The sequence below is a fragment of the Theropithecus gelada genome, chromosome 14 (assembly GCF_003255815.1).
Source record: "Theropithecus gelada isolate Dixy chromosome 14, Tgel_1.0, whole genome shotgun sequence".
Classification (NCBI taxonomy): domain Eukaryota; kingdom Metazoa; phylum Chordata; class Mammalia; order Primates; family Cercopithecidae; genus Theropithecus; species Theropithecus gelada.
In genome coordinates, this window is record NC_037682.1 from 98527936 (window position 1) to 98552641 (window position 24706).

General features: G+C 35.0%; 1 protein-coding gene across 1 annotated transcript in view; it reads right to left on the reverse strand.

Annotated features, from left to right (window-relative positions):
- GUCY1A2 (guanylate cyclase 1 soluble subunit alpha 2) overlaps positions 1 to 24706 on the reverse strand; it is a 320231-nt gene that overhangs the window by 121894 nt on the left and 173631 nt on the right. The window lies entirely within an intron of this gene.

Genomic DNA, 24706 nt, shown 5'->3' on the forward strand with positions numbered 1-24706 from the left:
TGCATAACGTGCAGGTTTGTTACATATGTATACTTGTGCCTTGTTGGTGTGCTGCACCCATCAACTCGTCATTTACATCAGGTATAACTCCCAATGCAATCCCTCCCCCCGCCCCCCTCCCCATGATAGGCCCCGGTGTGTGATGTTCCCCTTCCCGAGTCCAAGTGATCTCATTGTTCAGTTCCCACCTATGAGTGAGAACATGTGGTGTTTGGTTTTCTGTTCTTGTGATAGTTTGCTAAGAATGATGGATTCCAGCTGCATCCATGTCCCTACAAAGGACACAAACTCATCCTTTTTTATGTTCCATGCCTATTCTTTAAAATTCAGTTCAGTAACAAAAACTGGGCACTTCTAGATTTAGTTTCTGGTCTTTCAGATCCCTGCAATGTAATCTATGAAAGCACAAACACAATGATATGTCCCCGGTGCTTCAACAATTAAAGGGGCTTCCAGAAGGGCTATTGCTCTCACAGAGCAACATTTGCTTTCAAAGAACTAGCTCTAGCTAAAAAAGCAGGACACAGTGCCCAGCCTGAGAAGCTTCAATGTCCTTAATGTCCTGATATTCTCCCTCTCAAACCCACCATCACTCACTACCCAAGAAAGTATATGGCTAGAGTCACCAGCAAGAGAAATTTTGCACAACAAATGCCCAGCTAGGAATTACTCTTCATCCACATGGGCTGAAAATCCCCTCCATATAGAGACATAAGAATATCTGACCTGGAGAAGCTTGCTCTGTACCCTCAAGCAGCATTACCAAGGACAGTAGGAGCCATGAGGCATGAAATAAACCAAGATGAAAATAGCACCATATAACCTCTGAAAATTACACAGTCATTGCAACTAAAAACCACAAAAATAGGCCAGGACCTACATGCCAAGCCTAAACAGAGGAATTGACTGTTAAAATAAAAAATTTAAATAGAATCTAGAGTCTCCTAACACAATACCCAAATTGTCAAAAATATAATAGACAGTCAACCATCATAATAAGAATCATAATAAGAACCAAGAAAATCACAACTTGAGTGAGAAAAGACAATCGATTGACGCCAACACTAAAATGAATCAGATGTTGGAATTATCTGTCAAGAATTTTAAAGAGGGCATAAGAAAATATTTCAACAAGCAATTATAAATTCTTTTTTAAATGAATTTAAAAAACACAAAATCTCAGTAAAGCAATAGGAATATAAAAATAACCAATGGAAATTATGGAACTGAAAAATACAGCAACAAAAATAGAAAACATGCTGGGTGGGCTCAAAATTAGAATGGAGATGACAGAGGATAGAATCAGTGAATTGAGGACAGCTTAATAGAATTTACTGAATCTGAACAACAGAGAGAAAATAGGCTCAAAAAACAAAACTTTTAGGGATCTTTAGGACAATAAAAAAGAAATCCACATTCATATCCTAAGAGTTCCAAAAGTATAAGGGAAAGTAAGGTTGAAATAGTATTTGAATAAACTATAGATGAAAATGTCTTAAATTTGGTGAAAGACATAAACCCACAGATTCAACTATATGGATTCTAAATAAGGATAAACTGAAAGGAATTCACTCCAAGATACATCACAGTTAAACTTCTGAAAATTAAATACAAAGAAAAAATTCTGAAAGCAGCCAGAGAAACATGACACATTACTTATAGGCAACACCAATTTGAATGGCAGCTGATCTGTCATCTAAAATTATAGAGGCCAGAAGAAAGTAGCACATTATTTTTCAAATTGAAAAAGAACTGTCAACTGTGAATTCTACATCTGGGGAAACTATCCTCCAATAATTAAGTGGGGTAAAAGGACATCTGCAGACAAACAAAAACTAAAAATCTTTGTCCTAGCAGATCTGCTCTTAAAGAATGGCTAAAGAAAGGTCTTCAAATGAAAGAAGAAGAGAAAAAAAAATATTTGAGCACCAGGAAGGAAGAAAAGGAACAGAAGGACTAGAAATATGGGTAAATACATAAAATATCTTCTCCTCATGAGTTGTCTAAATCATATGCGATGACTGAGACAAATATGATAATATTATATATTCTGATACTTTGATCATCATGAGTGGCCTTACAGAAGGAAGGCAGAGGGAGGCCACACATGCACACACACACTATACACAAAGGAGAAGGTGACATGAACAAAGAGACATAGATTGGAGTGATGTGACCTCAAGACATGCCAGCAGCCACAAAAAGCTAGAAGAAGCATGAAGCAGAGTCTACCTCGGAGCCTCTGGTCCTTTTGACACTTTGGCTTCTGGCATGCAGCACTATGAAAGAATAAACTTGTGTTGTTTTAAGCTACCAAGTTTGTGGTAGTTTGCTCCAGTAGCCACAGAAAACTAATACCTTAACAACAAAATCTACAAAAATAACAAAATCTACAAATACTATCTAATATCTAAAATAATTTGACAATCCAACAACAGCAGAATACTCTTTCTTAAAAACAAACAAACAAACAAACAAAAAAAAAACAAGGACATCATGGAACATATACTGACCAAATCCTAAGCCATAAAAAAAAACACCAGAATAAATTTCAAAAGTTGAAATTGTACAGCATATGTTAACTAGATGAAATAATACTAGAAATCAGTAACTGAAAGACAACAGAAAAATTCCTAACAATGTGAAAAGGAAACAACACTTTTCTACACAAAAATGGAAATACAGCATATTAAAGTAAGTAGCACGCAGCTAAGGCAGTGAAGAGAGTGCTTATAATCAAGGTGAGAACAAATCACAAATCAATAATCCAAGTGTCTACCTCAGAGAACGAAAAATATAAGAGCAAAATAAACCCAAAGCAAGCAGAAGGTAGGAAACGAAAACCATAAGAGAGGTAATCAATGAAATTACAAACAAGAAAACAATAAAGAAAATGAGCAAAAAAATGGTTTCTTTGAAAAAACATCAATAAAATCAGTAAAGTCTAGCAACACTGATGAAAATGACAGGTAAGTAAACAAAAATCGACATAAGGAACAAGATAGGGGTTATCACTATAGCTAATATAGCCATTAAAAGAATAATAAGGGAATATCACAAACAGCTTCACATTAAAAAATCTGACAGTTTTAAAAGAACCAACCGCTTGAAAAAACACAAGCTACCAAAACTCAACCAAGATGAAATTGATAATCTGAATCTTTTTATAACCATTAAAAACATTAAATGTATAATTTAAATTTTTTTGAAAAAAAAAATATTCAGGACAAATAGTTTTGCTGGAAAATTCTAACAACTATTTGAAAACGAATTAACACAATTTTTTCAGTCTCTTCCAGAAAATAAAAGGGGAGGGAACATTTAAATGTGGTGCAGTTCCACCCCTTCCTAAAGATTACATGAGCTAGGTTAATGAAGAAATAATTCATTTGTCCTCTAACATTCATCTTCTAGCTAGGATATGATGAGGCATATGAAATGACATTTATATCGGCCCAAATTAAACAATTACAATATGAATTTTCCTTAAAATATACTGATAGGTGTCATCTTGCCCCAAAGATTTATCATTATGCAAAGTTTATCATTTAAGCTTGGAGTATTTGCACTAGGTCCTCCAGCAAAAATAGCTCCTATAACTTTAGTTCCAAAGCTCCTATTTAAGACTAGAAACTAACTACTAAAAGAAAACATAGAGAAGCTCCTTGACATTGCTCTGAACAGCGACTTTTTGGACATGACCCCAAAAGCACAGACAATAAAAATGAGAATAGATCAATGAGATTCTATCAAATTAAAAAGCTTCAGCACAGCAAAGGAAACGTCAACAGAGTAAAGAAACAACATACAGAATAGGGGAAAATGTTTGCAAACCATATGTCTTACAAGGGTTTAGTATCCAAAATATACAAAGAACTCAAATAACTGACTAAGAAGAAAACAATAGATTAAATGGGCAAAAGGTCTGAATACAGACATTTCTCAAAAGAAGACACACAAATAGCCAAGAGAAATATGAAAAAAAAATGCTCAACATCACTAATCAATGATAAATGCAAGTTAAAAGATAAATGCAAATTAAAACCACAATGAGTTATCACCTGATACCTGTTAGAATGGCTATTACCAAAATGATGAAAAATAATGAGTACCAGCAAAATGCGGAGAAAAGAGAACCCTTGTAGACTGTTGGTGGGAGTGGAAATTATTTCAGCCATGATGAAAAACAGTATTGACATTCTTCAAAAAAGTAAAAATAGAATTACTATATGATCCAGCAATCTCAATACTGAGTATATATTTAAAAATGAAATCAAATGACAGTTATCTGCACCCCCATGTTCACTGCAGCATTATACACTATAGCCAAAATATGGAATAAACCTAAGTGTCCATCAACAGATGAATGGATACTTGTGGTATGGAATGTGGTCTATACAAGCATACTTCATTTTATTGTGCTTCACTTTATTGCCCTTTGCAGATATTGCACAGTTTTACAATCAAAAATCTGTGACAACCTACTGCCACCAAATCTACTGGTGACATTTTTCCAACAGCATATGCTCATCTCATGTTTCTGTGTCATATTTTGGCAATTCTCATAATATTTCAAGCTCTTTCATTATTACATGTGTTATGGTAATCTGTGATCAGTGATCCTTGATGTTACTATGGTAATTGTTTTGGGGCACCACAAACCACCCATATAAGACAGTGAACTTAATCAACATCGTGTGTGTTCTGACTGCCCCACCAACCAGCTGTTCCCCAGTTCTTCTCCCTCTCCTCAGAGCTCCCTATTCCATGAAAACAACAATATTGAAATTAGACCAATGAATAACCCTACAATGACCTCTAAGTGTTCAAGTGAAAAGAAAACTTGCAGGGCTCTCACTTTAAATCAAATGCTGGAAATGATTAAGCTTAGTGAGAAAGGCAGGTCAAAAGCTGAGACCAGTGGAAAACTACACCTCTTAAGCCAGTTAGCCAAGTTGCGAATGAAAATGAAAGGTTCTTGAAGGAAATTTCAAAAAATGCTACTCCGGTGAACACACAAGTGATAAGAAAGTGAAACAGCATTATTGCTGATCTGGAGAAAGTTTTAATGGTAAGCATGGAAGATCAAATCAGCCATAACATTCTGTTTAGCCAAAGCCTCATCCAGAAAAAGGCCTTAGATCTCTGTAATTCTATGAAGGCTGAGGGAGGTGAGGAAGCTGCAGAAAAAAAGCTTGAAGCTAGCAGAGGACGGTTCATGAGGTTTAAGGAAAGAAGCCATCTTAAGCATTAACAGTTTGGAAGAAGTTTATTTCAACCCTCAGTGATGACTTTGAGAGCTTCAAGACTTCAGTTGAGGATATCACTGCAGATATGGTAGAAATGGCAAAAAGCACTAGAATTAGATATAGAGCCTGAAGATGTGGCTGAATTGCTTCAATCTCATGATAAAACTTAAATGAATAAGTTACTTCTCATGGATGGGCAAAGAAAGTGATTTCTTGAGAAGCAATCTACTCCTGGTGAAGACGCAGTGAACACTGTTGAAATGACAACAAAATATTTAGAATATTACCGAAAATTAGTTGATAAAGCAGCACAGAGTTTGAGAAAACATATTCAAATTTTGAAAGCAGTACTACCATGAATACAATGCTATCAAACAGCATTGCAAGCTATAAGGAAATGTTTTGTGATAGGACGAGTCAATCGATACAGCGAACTTCATTGTTGTCTTATTTTAAGAAATTGTTAGAGCCACCACAACCTTCAGCAACCACCACCCTGATGAGTCAGTTGCCATCTACATCAAGGTAAGACCTTCCACCAGCAGAAAGATTATGACTTGATGAAGGCACAGATAATCGTTAGCATTTTTAGCAATAAAGTTTGTTTTTTATTAAGGAATATACATTTTTCAGACATAATGCTATTGCAAACTTAACAGACTACAGTCTAGTGTGAAAAGAACTGAAAATGCACTGGAAAGCAAAAAATATTGTGTGATTTGCCTTTTTGTAATATTTGTTTTATTGGAGTGGTTGTAACCAAACCCACAGTATCTCTGAGGTGTGCCTGGATATACAAGAGAATACCATTCAGTCTTACAAAAGAAAAAAAGACTATCTTTTGAGATACCATGTTTGAACATGAAGAACATTATGTAAAGTGAAATAAGTACAGAAAGACAAGTACCTAAATACTGCATGGCGTCACCTATATTTGAAGTATAAAATTCAAACTCATAGACAGAGATTAAAATGGTGGTTACCAGAGGCTGGGATATGGAAGGATTGAGGAGATGTTGATCAAAGAACACAAACTTTCAGCTAAAACATAAATAAATAAAAATAATGTAGAAGAGGTTTGTTTTTCTTGCTTATTTGTTTTCATCATTTGATGTGTATTTGTGTTTTGATTCTTAACACACAATTATTCCAAAAAAATAAGGTGCTTTGACAAAAACCAACTTTCCCCCATAGGGCTATTTATTTTTTTCAAAACATATCATCCTAAAGTCTGCATTTATAATAATGATTCATTTATTTGTTTTCAAAATATTTACTTAATATCTAAAACCTACCAATATTATGGTCTTCCTTAAGAAATTGTCACAGTCACCGCAGCCTTCAGCACACACCACCTTGATTAGTGAGCAGCCAATACTAGGCTAAGCACTTTTTTAAAAAAATATTATTCATTTAGAGACAGTCTCACTCTATCATCCAGGCTGGAGTGCAGTGGCATGATATTGGCTCACTGCAACCTCTGCCTCCCAGATTCAAGTGATTTTCCTGCCTCAGCCTCCCAAGTAGCTGGAACTACAGGTACACGCCACCATGCCTGGCTAATTTTTGTATTTTTAGTACAGACAGGGTTTAAACATGTTGGCCAGACTGGTCTCAAAGTCCTGCTTCAAATGATCCACCTGCCTCAGCCTCCCAAAGTGCCAGGATTATAGGCATGACCCATGCACCCGGCCTAGCCTAAGCACTCTAAATATGCAGGAACTAAAGCAGAAAATATTTGCCTTTTTACTGAAGTGAACCATAGAAAAGTATATGTGTGAGGAGAGGATATTAACTCAAGGCGAATTCTGCTACTGTTTATTCAATAGATTGAAATGTTGCCTTTGTTGACATGAGATACTATATAATTCATATTGTTTATTCATTAAATAAACAAAAATACCAACAATATAGCCCTTCAGACAATTTATCTGTGTTTATTTTCTTGTGTGTTTGCATTTAGTTTCATTTCTGTTCTTTAAATCTCAGAAATTCATTCTAAAAATGGATTTGAATTCTTTTTTGATAAATAAGCCGTAAACTACATAACCAAGTTGATTTAACGTTCCACGATTAGATGTCACTTTTCTTTTTAAATCACAGCAGGATTCATATAATATTTAAAGGAAATAGGTCTGTGCTTTATAGTTGAAAGAACATCATCAACAAATATTTTGGCATTCTGTTGTGCAAATTTTCCAAATATGAAATGTTTATGTTTTGCTTTTAGATTTATTCAATTTTACTTAAGCATTAAATTTAATGCTATGTGGATAATATTAAATTTATATGCAGTCTTTAATACCTTACACAAGCTGCCTTTTTTCCCAAAGGATGAAAACGATTTTATTTTTCAGCACATTCACACAATCAGTAAATCATACACATTAAAGGCACAGAACTAAAAGTTTTCCTTGCTTTAAAACCAGCAGTTAGCCTGAACCCCTGGGGTGCTTTTGTCACCACACTGTCATTCACACATCCCATGGGAGATGTGGGTTCTATTTCTATATCTCTGGTTTATATAACTACACTTCAAGAAGCTATAAGAAATATTTAGCACCACTATTCAATGTTCTGCAAAGACAGAAAATTCTCTACTTTTTTCAAGGAAATAGTACAAAAATGATTCTGCACAAAGCACTAACACAGTGTTACACAGGAATGAATGACACCTCCAACAGCATAATAGAGAGCCATTTGGATGTGTAAAGTCTTACTGGCCATTCTGGCCCAGCCAATTTAACACAAAATATTCTGATAAAGCCTTAAAAAAGACTAACATCCAATTACTATTATTTATGTGTTTGTGTATTATTTTATATTATCATTAAATTATTATTTTATGTTAAAATTTATTTGTTCTTCCATTCTTCATTTCAATTCTGTGGATTAAGCGTGAGGAACAAGTCAGGGGTGTTTATTTAACATATTACTTAGTAATAAGGATAGTGTTTTGGCATTCTGGGTGAATTGCATTCAATATTTAAAAGAAATAACTAGAATTTATGCTGGGACCCAAGCTGGCAAAACCCACTGTTACATACTGAGAATCCTGGCTGTTGCATAAGCAGAACTAAGAAAATTTGAGTACAAAAGGAACTTTCTAAAGGAATACTAGAACAGTTGCTTAGTCTATGGCTAAAGAAATACAGAGGACTGCTAAATTTAGTATTTATTTATTTTTCAAATTTTAGGATTTACGTAGAAATTCAAGACTTACCTTTTTACATTACCATATGAACAATTTGGTTTTTTCCTTGCTTTGCTAAATATTAACATTTTAATTGACCATGACACAAAAGTAAAATTATGAAATTTTCCACTATCATTGTTTCTTTTTATTTTCTTTTCTCAACTTTTATTTTAGGTCCAATGAACACATGTGCAGGTTTGTTACATGGGTAAATTGTGTGTTGCTGGGGTTTGGTGTACAAATGATTTTATTACTCAGGTAGACAGCATAGTACCCAACAGGTAGTTTTTTGACCCTCACCCTCCTCTCAGCCTCCTCCCCCAAGCAGGGCCCAGTTTCTATTGTTCCCACTTTTGCATCCATATGTACTCAACGTTTAGCTCCTACTTATAAGTGAGAACGTGCAGTATTTGGTTTTCCGTTCCTGTGTTAATTCACTTAGGATAATAGCCTCCAGCTGAACAATTTGAACAAGTAATACAAATTCCAAGAGTTTTGGTCTCAAAAAGGTCTAGAGTTTAAGAATATTTTTTAACTCCTGTACTCATCATTGTCCCTTATCAAAGTAAAGCATTTCTTTCACAGGTTATACAGTATAATGTATATTAATGAAAAAAAGATACATTGGAACATCACAATTTGTCATCAACAATTTTATGATTAAAATAATAGTTGAAGGCATTGGAATGTATTCTAGGAAGAGGGAGAATAGGAAATAAGACACAGAAGATATTAATATTTGTAATTGTTATTTTAAAAAATGTAGATTTGGGGGAACATGTACATGTTTGTCACATGGGTATTTTGAATAATGGTGGGGATTGGGCTTCTGGTGTACCCATCACTCAAATATTGAACATTGTACCCAAGAGGTAATTTTTCATTCCTCAGAGCCCTCCTGAGTTCCCTGCTTTTGGAGTCCCCACTGTCTACTATTTCCATCTTTATGTCCGTGTGTACCCATTGTTACTGTAGACTTATAAATGAGAACAGGGGATATTTGATTTTCTGTTTCTGAGTTAGTTCACTTAAGATAATGGTCTCCAGCTCCATCTATGTGGCTGCAAAGGATATGATTTCATTCTTTTTCATGGCCACATAGTATTCTTTGGCATGTATATACCACATTTTTAAAATAAAATCAACAGGTGGTAAACACTTAGGTTGGTTCCATGACTTTCTTATTGTGAAGTACTGTGATGAACATTCAAGTGCAGTGGGACTGCTGGGTCAAACATTTGTTCTATTTTTAGCCCTATTTAGCCTATTTTCCATACTGTTTTCCATAGAGGTTGAACTAATTTACATTCCCACCAACAGTGTGTTCCTTTTCTCTGCATCCACACCAACATCTATTGTTTTTTGACTTTTTAGTAATAGCCATTCTGATTGGTGTATGATAATATTTTAGTGTGGTTTTAATTTGCATTTCTCCAAAGATTAGTGATGCTGATCATTATTTCATGTTTGTTGGCTGCTTGTATTTCTTCTTTTGAGAAATATCTGTTCACATCCTTTGCCTACTTTTAATGTAGCTGTTTTGTTTTTTTTGTTTTGTTTTGTTTTTTGTTTTTTCTTGTTGAGTTGTTTGAGTTTCTTGTGAATTCTGGCTATTAGTTCTTTGTTGGAGGCATAATTCGCAAATATTTTCTCCCATTCTGTATGTTGTCTGTTTACGCTGTTGATTTTTTTCTTTTGCTGTGCAGAAGCTTTTCAGTTTAATAAAGTCACATTGTCTATTTTTGGTTTTGTTGCATTTGCTTTTCGGGTCTTCATCATAAATTATTTGACTAGACTCATGTTCAGAAAAGGTTTTCCTAGATTTTATTTTTAGGATTTTTGTAGTTGCAAGTATTATGTTTAGGTATGTGATCCATCTTGAGTTGATTTTTGTATATGATGAGAGATAGGAGTTCAATTTTATTCTTATGTGTATGACTAGCCAATTTTCCCAGCACCCCTTATTAACTAGGTTGTCGTTTCCCTACTGTTTATTTTTGTCAACTTTGTCAAAGATCAGTTGATTGCAGCTATGCGGCCTTATTTCAGATTTTTTTTTAATTTTAACAACTACACGTGATTCAAAATATCCACTAGACTGGGGAACTATTGTCTCAAATATCATTTTGTCCATCCAATCCATCCACTCAATGGTATAAATGAAAACAAGACATGGAGAAGAGGACAACTTGCATGACATCACAAGGCAAACTGGCAAGAAGGCAAGGATTGAACCCTGACCTCTTGACCTACACAGCCCACCATAGACGACTCTGTGCCAGAATATATTTTCACAAGAGTGAAGACTAGAATGTAGAGTTCAGTGGAATCCCAGAGCTAGGACATGAACAAGGCCATCAAGTAGCCTGTAAATACATTAATCAAAGATGAATCATAGAACTATTTCAACAAATGCTCCAGAGAGTATTTGTTTTAACAACTTTATTAATGATTTTCCTCCACATTCATGAAAACATTAAAGATGTAAAGGGGCCCTTACATTTTCAGTCGCACTGCTATATTTTATAAGAGGAATTATATGTTTGCTTTGTTTCCAATTTGGAGATTTGAGTGCTCTGGGCATATCCTTAATATTTGCCAAGAGTCTGCTTGATGAACAAAGTCAATCTGTGACTTAATAATAATCTTCTAATTAACCCTCGGATTTGTATAGCATGTTGGAATTTTCAAAGTTTCCACATACCTTGTTGCATTTTGTCTTCCTGCAGTTGTGTGGAACACACAATCACAATTACTGTAATCAGAGAAGCTAAGATGAGGGAGGTTTGGGTGAGTTGCCAGAGATCATACAAGTTTATAAGTTAGGGAGCCCTGATGGGGGCCTGGACCGCCTGTCTCACTCAGTATTCTTTCCATACATGGTGTGGAAAGATGAAAAGAGTGAGACTTTTGAAACTAAAAATGGCCTGACTTTAAAGCCTAGTTCCACCACTTGCTGGCTGAGTGACGACAGACAGATCACATGGCCTCTCAGGGTCTTAGCATCCTCATCTGTAAGACTGGGATAATGATAATTTTAACAGAACAGGGTTAGGATGAATATGATGGTTAATATTGAATGTCAACTTGATTGGATTGAAGAATGCAAAGTATTGAAGAATGCAACAATTCTATTAAGCTGGAAGTTAAGATTGCCACCTGGATACTTTGAGCTCCTCCTACCTTTAAGTCAACAGGCTAAGAAGGGAGTTACAATGTTGGTTGGGGTGACTGACCTGGACTATCAAGATGAAATCAGTCTACTATGTCAAAATGGAGGTAAGGAAGAATATGTGTGGAATACAGGAGATCCCTTAGGGTGTCTTTTAGTATTACCATGCCCTGTGATGTGATTAATGTCAATGGAAAACTAGAACAGCACAATCCAGGCAGGTCTACAAATAGCCCAGATCCTTCAGGACTGAAGGTTTGGGTCACTCCACCAAGTAAAAAACCACGACCTGCTGAGGTGCTTGGTGAAGGCAAAGGGAATACAGAATGGGTAGTAGAAGAAGGTGTCATCAATACCAGCTACGATCACATGACCAGTTGCAGAAATGAGTATAATTGTCATGAGTATTTCCTCTGTGTTTTGTTAAGAACATGTTTCTGCATGTATACACTTGTTCTAAGAAAATATATTTCATTTCTCCTTTATCATATGACATAAGATTTATTGACTTCATGTCAGCATTTAAGTGTTATTAACTTTATGTGAAAGCATTTGGATTGGGGATTGGTGCATTTCTGGTTGTACAAAGGATAGTTGTATTATGTTAGGAGTAATTATGAACTTATTATTGTCTTTATTTGAAGATTATGTGTGATTTCAGGAGATGTGTATGGGTTCAAGTTGACAAGGGGTAGACTTGTGATGGTTATTACTGAGTGTCAACTTGATTGGATTGAAGGATGTAAAGTATTGTTCCTGGGTGTGTCTGTGAGGGTGTTGCCAAAGGAGATTAACATTTGAGTCAGTGGACTGGGAAAGGCAGACCCACCCTCAATCCAGGTGGGCACAATCTAATCAGCTGCCAGCACTGCCAGAATAAAAGCAGGCAGAAGAAAGTTGAAATATTAAACTGGCTTAGCCTCTAAGCCTACATCTTTCTCCTGTGCTGGATGCTTCCTACCCTCGAACAACAGACTCCAAGTTCTTCAGCTTTAGGACTCAGACTGGCTTCCTTGCTCCTCAGCTTGCAGACGTCCTAATGTGGGACCTCACCTTATGATCATGTGAGTTAATACTTCTTAATAAACTCTCCCTTATATATACATTTATCCTATTAGTTCTGTCCCTCTAGAGAACCCTGACTAATACAATGGAGTTTAAATGAAATAATACATATCAAAAGCATAGGCCAGTACCCACATACACATGCACGCAACAACTACTATCAATTATTACTGTTGTTATTAAGCATTATGACAATGATAATGATAATTTAGCTGGCATATGAAAGATACTACCAACAGGAACTATTAATAATGAAATTACGTTGAAGAATTTATAATACATTTTATGAAGCTATATTGAATAAGCATGGAATACAGATTAAAAACACATCCTTATTCAGTACAGCATTTTCAATAACAGTGAAACTCTGGAAACAACTAAAATGTCCACAAATAGATTTCTGCTTAGTTTTATCAATTAAAAACAGTTTCACAAAGCATAAAATTACCACATAAATTATAATGTCATGATGAAGGTTGACTTTGCACTAGCAAAATGTCTCAGACACAGATCAGAATTTGTCTTTCTAGACATTCCCGTGAACATGAACAACATGTAAAAAACTTCTTGACAAGATAATAGAGTTCAACTGAAGAAGTGTTCCTTGGAGGCTTGCTGTGATGGTGAAAAGCATGTGGGTTATTGGGATATGGCAAGGAAGTGCCCCAAGATGGGTAAAGGAAATTTCAAAGTCCCAGAGGGAAAAGAAAAATTGCATATTTAGAGCACTGAAGAAAGGCCCATATAATGACAGCAGAAAGCAAAAGGTTATTGGTCAGTGTCTTGTCGGGTTACAGAGATAATGACTGAGTTATGGCCATTGGAATGTGAGTTTAGCCCATGTGATTCTCCACTTCTTTCTCTACTCTTTCCCCAGTAACCATGGAGGCCACTTGTCTAAAGATGGTAAAATCACAAGATAGGAGATTGGATCCCACAGTCTCTCTTGCAGCAGGGCTGCTCAGTAGAGACACCTGACCTGCCTCAGAACTATGATGTGAGCAAGAAATAAATGTTTCCTGTTTTAAGGGACTGGGATTTCAAGATTGTTTGTTATAGCAGCTAGCAATATTTACCTTGACTAATACACCAGGTCTTGGTAAGAAATCATTTTCCCCCAACTCCATCATACACTTGAGATGTGATCTAGACTCGCACCTCCTCCATACTAAGACTGTGGTGAAAAGAATCCATAAAGATTCTTTCCCAACCCAGTCTGACTATATTCACTCTCATTTTAATTAATATACTTCCCATTTTTAGGTTCCATTCCATAAATTAATTAAAGGCAGGTCCTGAGATTAACACACATTTTAATCTGTAATTCTGAGTCCAAAGCTTTGCTCAAAGGACTAACATGCAGTTGGTTTTATGCTCATTCAACATTAATCATCATGAATTATAATTTCATATCAATTTTTATCTCTTTGAAAGTAATTGTATGTGTAGTCTGCATTCCAGTCAGATGGTTTTAAAGCCTTTCAAGTATTCTCTAAATAATTTAAATGGTTTCTTAAATCTCAGTGTTCACAAGTAGTTTATAAATTAATACATTATTTGGGAAAATATTGAGGGTAATAATCCCTCTAAAAATGAAAATCTCTAGGGCAAACTATGTATTAGAGACTTTATTCCTTTTTGATGTTTATTTTAACATTTAAAATTATCATCTGATTTAATTTTATAGTAACCTAGTTAGTATTATTAGAAGGTATAACACAGAGACTGAATTAAGTGACATGTCCAGGGTCTATGGCTCAGGAAACAGAGGTGCAGGACTAGGATACAGGTATTCTTATCTGCAGCATGTCCTTTGCCTATGTCTTTCACTGTCACTAGAGAATGGGCTTTTTAAAAACTTGCATATGTGTACGCTCAGGAAAATCCCCTATATAAGGTCTAAGAATGTCTGCCCTGCCATGTAATGTTTGCCTGAAAAATATTATTTCTTTAAAATGGAAATAATAAATGAACCTATATAACACAATTGTTATTTGGATGCACATTGGTTAATATTTACAAATTTTCTAGAATAGTCCCTAGTATATCATAAACATCATATATTTGTTAAATTAATGAAAGCAGCTATATAGTAGACTAGAAGTAATTTTAGAGCCCTTAGCTCAGCATCTACTATTGTCCTACATACTATTAAGCTGGCTACATAAGTTTGCTAGGCTGTTGAGTGGCTTACACCACAGAAATTCACTGCCATATGTATTGGAGGCTATGAGTCTGAGATCATGGTGTTGACAGAGCTCCATTCTCTCTCCTAGGTTCTGGTAGTTCCTTGGCTTGCAGTAGCATAACTCTAATTTTCACATGACATTCTCCCTGTGTTTGTGTCTGTGTCCACATGTTCCCCCTTTTGTAAGGACAGAGGTCATACCGGATTAGGGTCCACCCTACTGGCCTCATTGGAACTTGATTATTTCTGTAAAGAAGTAATAGAGAAGCTTATCTGTAAAGAAACGTATCTCCAAATAAGATTACATTCAGAGATACTGGGGGTTAGGACTTCAACGTATCTTCGGAAGAGATACACAGTTAACCCATAATACTCACTGTCCTAAACAATCTGTTCACTAGATTATGGGAGTGATCCGCCTCTGATCTAACAGTCCACAGAATGCATTAAGAAAATGCTCAGAAGCATTGAATCCATCTACCCATCTAGTATTACAACAACTTTCACCATTCTTGACTCCTTTTCCAAGCTTTATTTTTCTCCTTAGTCTACCGTACTATTTATTTTACTACCTTTTCTCATTTATGTCTATCATGATTGGATACTAGATCCATAAGAGTGGAGATTTCTGTCTATATGTTCCTTGCTATGTTTTCTATCATGTGGAAGAGTACATGCCATGTAGGCACTCTATAGATATTAATGGAATGGCTAATTTATATGAAAAAAAAAACAACCATAAGTAAAGATTATTAACTACTGGAAAAATAGACAAAATATCTTTTAATGTCTTAGACTTCTTATTGAGTCAATTCTCCATTTTCCCTTTAATTTTCTATTGCAAATCATATTAAAATAAAAAATAAGTTTTAAGAAAAGCTAGGCAGTAGTAGTCACTGAGTGGCCCAGTCACCACTCTGTAAAAGAGAAATTTTTTTCAGCCTTATTAAGGTACAATTGATAAATTAAAATTTTTATATATTCAATGTATACAAAAACATGTTTTGATGCATGTATACATTGTGAACTGATTACCATAATCAAGCTAATTAACATATCCATCATTTCACATATTTATTTTTTGTGGTGAGAATATTTAAGATCTACTTTTTTAGCCTATTTCAGATATATAGTACATTAACTATAGTCATCATGCTGTACATTAGGTCCCTAGAACTTGGTCATCTTATACCTGAAAATGTGCACCCTTTGACCAACACCTGCCCATTTCTCCCATACCCCAACCCCTTGTAACCATTATTCTAATATTTGCTTCTATGTATTAGCCTTTTTGTAGTTTCCACATATAAATTAGATCATGCAGTAATTGTCTTTCTATGCCTGATTTATTTCACTTAGCATATTATCCTCTGGGTTCATTTTAAGTATTTTACTAATACAATATTTTAGATTGCAATCAAATAGCACAAAGTAGAAAGAATCAGTAGAGACTACTAAACTGGACAAATCAGATGCCAAGTTCATTTTTGTTTGTTTATTCTAAAGTATTCCAGTTTGGCTTACCTATATTGATCAAAACAACTTGATAATTTCCAGACTGATACTGTGCTATAGGCAAAAAATAGCTATCATTCAGCTTCTGGCAATAGGCTGGAAGGAGCCTCATGAAAAACAAACAAAAAAAGTAGATTTTGCATAAAATATAATTTGTATAACACTGCTGGGCTTAAAATAGGTGAGAAAAATCTCCAAGGGGCCTAAGCAAAAATAAAAGCAAAAATGTTGAGCTAAAAGCTTAACTATGTGCTGTAAGTACAAACTTAAGATGGGATAGCTTGAGGGTAAATGCCAATCTCTGCACTGCATTTCGGAGATTTAGCTTACTTTAGCAGCAAGGAAGAGAAGCTGAAAATGAGATTCTTGGATTATACCTGAAACCTTGGAAGGGACTAAATTGGTTCTAGGGTTGTAATACCTCCAAGATCCCTGTGGAAACACGTGAACCTTCTCTTACATGGAATATATCTTTAAATTAGGCATCATAGTTTTCCTCAGAATAAAATAAAGTCAAATATAAGGTAACAATCAACAATCACCAAATTTACAATAAAACTCACCACCAGAAATGAGAGTAGGTAGGAAAAAACACAATAGATTTAGCTCACCAAGGCCATCAAATACTAGATTCTAAGACTTGGAATACAAAGTATACATAGGACATTTAAAGAAGTAAAGAATGACATCACAAAAATACAATGAGAGACAATTAAAAACTGATGAGGGAGATTTGAAAAGAAAATAGAACTTTTATAAATTTTTTGAAAAATGGTTGAAAGTAAAACAAAACAGCAGATGGGTTAAATAAAATATTAGATGCCACTAAAGAAAATAAATGAACTATAACTGGAAGATAGATCTAAAAATACTATAACATGTAGCACAAATACCTAAAGAGTAGAAAATATAAGGAGATCAAGTGATATAGGATATAGAATGTGAAAATCTAAATTAATCAGAGTACCTGAGGGAGAGAATAAAGAGAGTAGGGGAAAGGTAAAATTTGAAGTACCAGGCTGGAAGCTCCCTGAAGTAATGAAAAATATGAACGCACAATATCAAGCACAGCATCCACCAAGAAATATAAATAAAATGAAATCCAGAATTAGACACTTAGTCACGAATCCACAGATACTCAGTATAGAGATCATAAAAGCAGAGAGAGAAGACTGACACTAGATAGCAGTAATAGAAATCAGAACATAATGGAATAATATTTTCAATGGATTGAGAAATAGTGACTGTCATCCTAGTGTGGTACACTCAGAAAAGCTATATTTTTATAATGTTAATGAGATCAACACAAACCAAGAGACCTTTCCATGAATAATCTAACACAAAAGAAAATTCTAAAAATGCATTATTGAGATAAAGAAAAATGAATCCAGAATAGTCTAGGATTTAAAAAAAACAGGAAACAAATAATTGGACAAATGTAGGTAAATCTAAGCAAAAATTTTCTATGGAATATAACCAAATAATTATATTAATAACAATCATAGTATGCTATCTTTTACAAGCACCCCAAATGGTTCTTTGTATTGAGTTTAAGAAACAATTATGTAATTGAAAAGTTTTAGAAACCATACAGAGATTAAAAAGCATAAATATTAAGAATGAAAAAAGTGCAGTTGACCCTTGAACAACACAGGGATTAGTAGCACTGGTGCCCCATGCAGTTAAAATTCCATGTATAACTTTTGACTCCCCCAAAACCTAACTACTAATAGCCTACTGCTGACCAGAAGCCTTACCAATATGATAAATAGTTAACACATATTTTGTATTTTATATTATGCATTATATTCTTAAAATAAAGTAAGCTAGAGAAAAATCAAATGTTATTAAGAAAATCATAAGAGAAAATACATATACAGTACTCTACTGTATTCATCAATACCATAAGTTTACATTGTCTGTTTACAAGATGAATCATCTGTCTGAAATGACAGGCAACTGCAGCTGCAGGCCTCAACATATAGTACATATAAAGTAATTCAACTTTTTCTTGTAATATCATGACTTTTCTCTGCCTCAAGGAGGCACATTCAGCATCACTAGTGGGACTTCATGTGGGCCCCATGGTGTTATTCAAGAATTACATTATTGCACTAAACACAATAAAAAAATACACAAAAACCGAGAGGTAACTTTTTACTGTAATATGCAATTTACTGGAGAAATGAACTGCTCCTGCAGATCTGATTAGCATCACATGCCATTTTAAGGGGATGTAATAGGACTTCAATAGCAACAAGAGGTGTTTATGAAATTATTGCAATAGTACAGTATGTACTATGGATAATTTTATGCAGTTATGATGTAATACTACATCTTTACATTTGTTTACATTTCTCTCAACTGCAAGTGGTAGTGCCCGGCAGAGTCAGTGTTTGTGTGCATAAGTTTTTATAAATTTCAACTTTTTGGAATATATTTGTATATATTTTATAGTAGTAAATGATGAATTAGACTAGTATCTACATTTTTTAAACTTTTATTTTAGGTTCAGGGCTACATGTGCAGGTTTGTTATATAGGTAAACTTTTGTAACAGGGGTTTGTTGTACAGATTATTTCATCACTCAGGTACTAATCCTAGTACCCAGTAGTTATTTTTTTCTGATCCTCTCCCACCTCCCAACCTACACACTCAAGGAGGCCCCAGTGTCTATTTTTTCCCTCTTTGTGTCCATGAGTCCTCATTATTTAGCTCGCACTTACAAGTAACAACATGCAATATTTGCTTTTCTTTTCTTGTACTAGTCTGCTAAGGATAATGACCTCCAGCACCATCCATGTCCCTTGCAAAGGATGTGATGTTGTTCTTTTTTATGGCTGCATAGTATTCCATGGTGTATATGTGTCACATTTCTTTATCCAGTCTGTCATTGCTGAGCATTTAAGTTGTTTCCATGTCTTTGCTGTTGTGAAGAGTGCTGCAGTGAACATTTGCGTGCCGGTATCTTTATAGTAGAATGATTTATATTCCTTTGGGTATATACCCAGTAATAGGATTGCTGGGTCAAGTGGTAGTTCTGTTCCTAGCTCTTTGAAGAACATTGCTTTCCACATAACTTTTAAATTATTTCAATATATCTAGGCCACACAGTTCATCTGCAAGTTTTTTCAAATTGTCACAAATCTCCAAAACATCTTCCAATGTATTTACTGAAAAAAGAATCTGTACATAAGTGAACCCACACAGTTCAAATCTGTGTTGCTTAAGGGTCTACTGTATACTGAAAAATTAGTACATATAAACTTATAATCACCACTGTATTGCAACTGTTCCTGCAAACAAATGAATCCCCACCGTATTATTAGTTTCTTCCTCAGAAGAATCACCTTGCTATTTATGTTTAATAATAGTTTTTGGTTATTTTTCCATTTGTAGAACATGCAGTCTGATCACCATTCCAAGCCTTTCCAAGATCCAGTCTTACTCCATGCTTTGCATCTTCTCTATTCTGAGTGCACTCTCTATGCTAATACTTTCCTCACAGGCTGGAAAAATGTGCTTTTCTCCAATCCTGCTATATCTCTGTCCTATTCATTCTGGGAGATGCTTTCCCAATTTCACCTCCAGTATAAAATTGTCCCTCGTGTATGACCCTACCCTCTCAAGTAGAAATAACCTCACTTACCTCAGATGTAGAATGGCTTTGCACAAGTCTTTCTTTTGGTGCTTAGCACATTCTCTCTTGTATGTCTTCGTGTCTTACCCTCTTTCTAAACTGAAAGCTTTTTCAAAGCAGAATCTGTTTGGAAGTCAACTTTAAAAATAGAGTCTAGCATGGGACCTAACACAAGTAGTGTTTCAGTTGATATTTGTAGAGTCAATCAATGTATGAATGAATAAATGAAAATATATAAAGTTGAAGTTGAAAACATCTTGGAAACAAGTAGAATTCATTTAATTTCAGAAGGATCAAATATTTGCAAATTTATGTACATATATTCATAATTGTATTCATATCTGTTAACTAATAACTAATAGACAAACAAAATTTCATCTTTATAAGCAACCGCAGACCATGAGCAATTGGTGTAATTTATCATAAACTATGTCTCAGAATAATCCCACATTTGGCAAGATCAGAGCCTACTGTATACAAATTTTCCGAGTTTCTTCATGATTTGAAAAATGTCTACTGTAAAATAATTTAACATGAGCCACTGAATTCATAAAGTTTGAAAATATGACACTGTAAGCTGGTTAAGAAATCATTCCTTCAATTGTGTCCATCATCTATACATTCACCTAAGAAATAAGGTACTTCTCATCTGTGCCAAAAATGACGGTATTGTTACCGGAAGAAAAGAAGCACTATTGATTGCACTATTCTTTTTTCTGTGTTAATATCCATCAGGGCTACGGTAGTGGTGAAAGAAGATACTTGGAAAAATAACAACATGGAGAAACATATGATTGACAGGATCTCAGTAATTCTGACAATGATCTTATGATAGGTTTTGACAATACATGTTTGTATGAAATGATACTGTCTGCATAAATGCTTCTAGCTCAAGAGGGACTCTGCATGTCCTTTTTGCTTGGCTAGAATTCAAAGAAATACATATTGATTGTGATTTACCTTCTACAGAAAGGCAAAATAACTATATTGATATAGAAGTATCAGTAAGCTGAGGAGGTAGATGAAGAAGTTAGAAAGTAAGTGCTATTGCTGACAAAGAGATTAAGAAATTCCAGCAGTAAGAATACACACATACATACACACAAAGAGCCATAAAATTTATTTCCTAATTACTGACATAATTCTGTGATTTTTTTTTTTGTATCCTACTTTTGGCAATAATTAATTTAAAATGGTTCTATCTTTACAAAATTGCTAATAAAGAACACTTAACCAAATTCCTTTTAAAAGATGTTATTACTTTAATATACAGCAAAACATGACAGAAAATTCAGAACAGTTCAGCTATTTTCTTAAATCATAAGTAAAAAATAAACTTTGGAAAAATTTTTTAGAAAAATTCATTCTTGTGCTTATTTCTCAGAAAAATTTCAGAAATAAACAATGTCAACATAAAGTTTTAATTCAAAATGGTAATAATAGAAGTCCAAATTTTATATTCATAATTTTTCCATTTGATAGAGTGATTCATTTACTTACAGTATTTTTTAATACCTTTCTAGTGCTGTAGGATAAAGGACAAACACCACACTCCCTTTACTTTCTGCTCCAGTTATAATAGATTACTTTCACTTTGTTAAATATGCCATGATCTCTTTTCTCCCTGGGCCTTTTGAACACATGATCTTCTCTGCCCTTCTGCTATTACGCCCCTGCAAATACGCTCATCCACTGACCCCCAGCTGCCCTTCACCTTACTATCCTCTATAAACTTCCTATTTATACTTCTTAAATGCTTCAGGGAGGCGTTTTTGGCTCCCCAATATAAGTTAGGTGTATTTGATATAAATTACTAAAAAAACTCCGTATTTCTCTTTTCAAAACACTTATCATGCTTGAATTGTGTAATTAAAGTTCGTCTTTCAAACAAGATTACACATTCCCTGTGGACAGGGACCAAATCATTTTTGATTCATTATTTGTTTTGAATTTCCGACTGGACTCAAAGGCATGGCCTGGTAGATAGCAGGTACTTAATATTGGCTGAATGAATGAAATAAACCATTCCATTCCATGTGCATATTAGAAACGTATTTTATATTTTTGCCCTTCAACCAAGATCATAGCTCTCTGAGGAGGGGACCATGTTTGATACTTTAGTGTCCTTAGCAGAGACTACAAAAGGGTGTGTGCTAGATAAATACAGATTAACAACATTCTCTTATCTAAAACTTTCCACAGCAGAAGAAAGTATAAAGTCTCTTCAAAGCACACACTTTCTGCTACATCTCACTATTTCTTAGAAACTCCTCCTTGTGCTTAATACACATACATACATAAGTGTATGAACACATATGTAAACAAGCAAATGAAACCTTTCCATTAGAATTTTACTGTTTTACCTTTTTTTTTTCCTATTTACAAATCCAACTATTTATCACGTTAGATATTCTGAATTTCCTCTTTAGCATCACCTTCCACCTTCTGTACCCTGCTCTGTACCCCAGAGGAAGATAACTTTTCGGGACTGCGTCAAATCATTCCCCTGTACTCTAGTTTCCAGTTGGGTTTGGCCAGTGGTAGACAATGGCAGGTGACTAGAGTGGGAGAGGAGAAAGTCTGGTTTATTCATCCTCTTGGTTTGCTCTCTGCTGATCTGTGATCTGGCAGTGGCTATATTCTTCCACCTAAAGCAAGAGCTCCCACAGTTCCCTTCCCACCATTAAAGCTTTCCCTAGATTCCATCCCTTCTCTTGCTCCATCAAGATTCACAGTGTCAGTGGTTCCCACCATTGCTAGTCCCTAGGGGCTTCACCATCCCTTAGTGGTTTCCTTAAGATTGCCCACAACTTTGTTAAAAAGTTCCCCATTGAGTGTGCCATTAAGTTCCTGCTGGGTCCCTGACTGATATGCTAATATACACAAAGGCCACTATGTAGTCCCTTTCTTTGAGTCAATGTAGTAGAATAAACAGAGCACTGGACTGTCTACTAAATAAAATAAAACCCTGCATTCTATATTCCTGTATTTCTAGAAGACTCTAAAAATGGCATTAGTGCCACTATTTCTTGTTCTTCTTGCGCACTGGGCTTCCAGCTGAGAATCAGTCAGTGTGGTATGTGAAAGGACAAAATGAACATCATTCATCTCTATGAGTTAACTAGCCAGTAGTTACTTTTCAAATGGAGTTGCATCTATATCTAAAGTGGAACTTCTCAAACGTTACTGTGAAACAGATCATGGTGGTGGGTAAAACGGGAGTGGGGAGGAACAAAGGTGGGTGGTGGGTGGAAGGGGCCTGTTAGAATGTAGATTTTGATTTAGTAGGTTCTACTGGAGCTTGAGATTGTCTAAGAAGCTTCTGAGATTCTGCATCCCTAACCAGCTGATGCAGCTGATTCCTGGACCACACTTTGAGTAGCAAGGCCCTTGGGTGTCTGTGGCAGTGCCATGTCAGTCTCATAAGGATGGGAAAGGCCGAAAGGGTAGGACTCAAGGACTTCTCCTGCATCTTTGCCTTCATCTGTTTTACATATTATGATTCCAAGTAAAAGTTCATTCAAGGGAGAAAAAGGTTCTATTTATTTTTAAAAGTGAAACCATCAGCAAATTCGAAATTTATTATGTTCTTCCACACATGTACAAATTCCAGTAAGGCTCTGCTTGTGAAAACAATTGCAATGATTTTGAAACGTTTATAAGGAAAACATGGAGAGCTATGGATGAGTAGCTTAAAGGAGTAATAAGATGCAATATCTGAATATTATTAAGAAAGTAATGAAACAAAATGATATATTGGACTTTGGGGACTCAGGGGAAAGGGTGGGGGGTTGTGAGGAATAGAAGACTACACATTGGGTACAGTGTACGCTGCTTGGATGATGGGTGCACCAAAATCTACTCATGTAACCAAACACCACCTGTTTCCCAAAAACCTATTGAAATAAAAAAATTAAAATTAAAAAGTGGATGAACATAGAGGGCTACTGAAAGGCAGGGAAATACACCTGTAGAGATGTATTAGATACATTGGGGTGTAACAGCAAGTGGGAGAAGCTGAAATTAAAAGCATGTGAAAGTAAAGAATAGGAAAAGGGTCAGAACTTCAGGAACAGTTTAACTGTAAAAGTAGAGGAAAGAAAGTTTTCTATACTTCACTGATAAAGGTTCTATTTCTTCAAACATTTGGAAATTACTGAAATACTAGCATAATGTCCATTTTGCAAGTGAAGTCAATAGGTAAGATGGTTTACCCAAAGTCTCTAGCTAGTTGCTGACAGAGACATAACTAGAATTTAGTTCTCCTGACACAATACTAATTATTCTTATTACTTTACTGATTCTTTGAATTTACTTTTCTCCTTCCTATCCTTATTTTTTAATGTCACATTACTTTGAAAATTGTGAGAAAAATCTCCTATTTATTATTACAAAGCTTGTTGACTCTCAGCACGATAGGATCCATCATAGAGCACCTAGAAACTTTCAGGAAATGAGGTGTAACATTGGTCAGCATCTTATACCATTGGAGGGCACTCTTAAAGACGTCATTATATGAAAAAGACACTTGCACATGCATGTTTATGAAGTAAGCATCTTCTTATACAGAGCTCCAAAGCAATATTTTCAAATACAAAGAAAACTTGTAGTTGTTTATATTTCAGATTTGGCTGGCATTACTTTTCCTTTGTATTCTGGAATCTGTGGACATAAGTATTTT